Source organism: Mastomys coucha, unplaced genomic scaffold (assembly GCF_008632895.1).
Source record: "Mastomys coucha isolate ucsf_1 unplaced genomic scaffold, UCSF_Mcou_1 pScaffold14, whole genome shotgun sequence".
Lineage (NCBI taxonomy): Eukaryota > Metazoa > Chordata > Mammalia > Rodentia > Muridae > Mastomys > Mastomys coucha.
In genome coordinates, this window is record NW_022196896.1 from 62802499 (window position 1) to 62804014 (window position 1516).

The 1516-nt window shown below is 42.3% G+C and overlaps 1 long non-coding RNA gene across 1 annotated transcript in view; it reads right to left on the reverse strand.

Moving 5' to 3' along the window:
* Positions 1 to 931: 931 nt before the first annotated feature.
* LOC116089125 overlaps positions 932 to 1516 on the reverse strand; it is an 856-nt gene continuing 271 nt past the window's right edge. Inside the window, exon 2 of the long non-coding RNA XR_004118170.1 lies at positions 932 to 1116. This is a non-coding gene — a long non-coding RNA (uncharacterized LOC116089125). The remainder of the gene's footprint in view (positions 1117 to 1516) is intronic.

The following is a 1516-nucleotide window of genomic DNA, read 5'->3' on the forward strand; positions in this document are numbered from 1 at the left end:
GTCTGTCTTTCCGTTCCAACTAAAGTGATCTAGAAAATTCTTCACAGACATAATGGAAGTTTATCTCTTGGTTCCGGATCCTGTCGAAGTGACAATCCATGTTAACCATTACAGCACTTAATAGTGTAGGAATCATGAATATTCCTGACACCATTTGCCATTTAGTAGAATGAGCTTTTTATAAGGATCAGGCCAGCTCTACCAGACATGGCTAGATTAAATAGCAGTCTTTATTTTACTGAAGTCATTCTTTCCTTGCAGGTGTGTGTGAGGATCCCCAAGACATTTGATTTTTTTTTTAAGTTCTAGAAGAGAGGGAAATGGGATCTGTGTTATCTCATGATAACTAAGGTTTCATTTTCTGTATCTATGACCCACAGGGGCTCTGTGAGCAGGTGGATGTGCCAACCACACCCTGCAGCTTCTTCAGTTTGGTCTTGGTACTCACAGGTGGGATGTGTGATGTCCTTTCTCCATCTAGACCCAGCTCTAGAGTCAAGCTGGTCAGAGAAACATAGTACCAGTCTGTGAAGGCTGGGGCAGCCCTATCTGGTCAAGCTCACACTGGGGTGATCTTAAGGTTGGAATGTGAGAAGAGATTGGGAGTTTCCCCATGGCCCTTAGACTAGACTTGACATCATTGCTGGGCAGACAGGAGATGAGCCTCCTGGACAGAACCAGCCAGATATTCACAGAGATGATGTCACTTATTTTATAGCTTCAGACCTCAATGTTGTGCTCTGGAAAAACATCAGCAAGATATCCTCAAGTAATTGACTTTAGTGTCTTAGAGAAGTTGTAGATCCTGGCTGATAGAGTTTAGAGTGCTAGGATAAATGAAGTAATGTTGCATTAACTTTTCCTGTGATGATGTGAACACCCCAGGCAAAATACTGATACAGGCCAAAATCACGACTCTACTAGGATCCAATGTGGTAAACCAAACCAGTGGGTTTATTGGGTTTACTTGCAGTAGCATGGGCAATCCTCAAGTTGCTACATCCCTTCAAAGTTCCACACCATCATAGATGATGACCTCCTGGAAGCTGCATCATGAAGTCCACCTTTCAGTTAATTTTACTCTTCTTAATTACTCTGGCATTTCCCAAGATGCACCTGGAGGAAAGCAAGAGAAAGGGACGTTTGGAATCTTAGATGAGGTTCCTGATGTATCCCAAATTCTTTGTACTATGAAATCATAGTATTCCATCACAAATGCCAGAGGCCAAGCAAAGCTTCATCCTCTTGGTACTCCTTCCTGCCAAACAGAACAGAGAATATGACACAAGTGGTCAGTCTAGAAAGGAAGCTGACATATAATTCATAATCCCCACCCCCCAGAATGAGATTTATTAGAATGAAGTGGCTTTAAAGTGGGAGGGAAAATATTAGCTAGAAACAATAGAATATATGGAGATCTAAACATGACAGGGCTTAAAGGAGGACAAAGCTTGGAGTGGAGCTTTGCTTAGAATGACAATAGGAGAGAGAGAGAGAGAGAGAGAGAGAGAGAGAG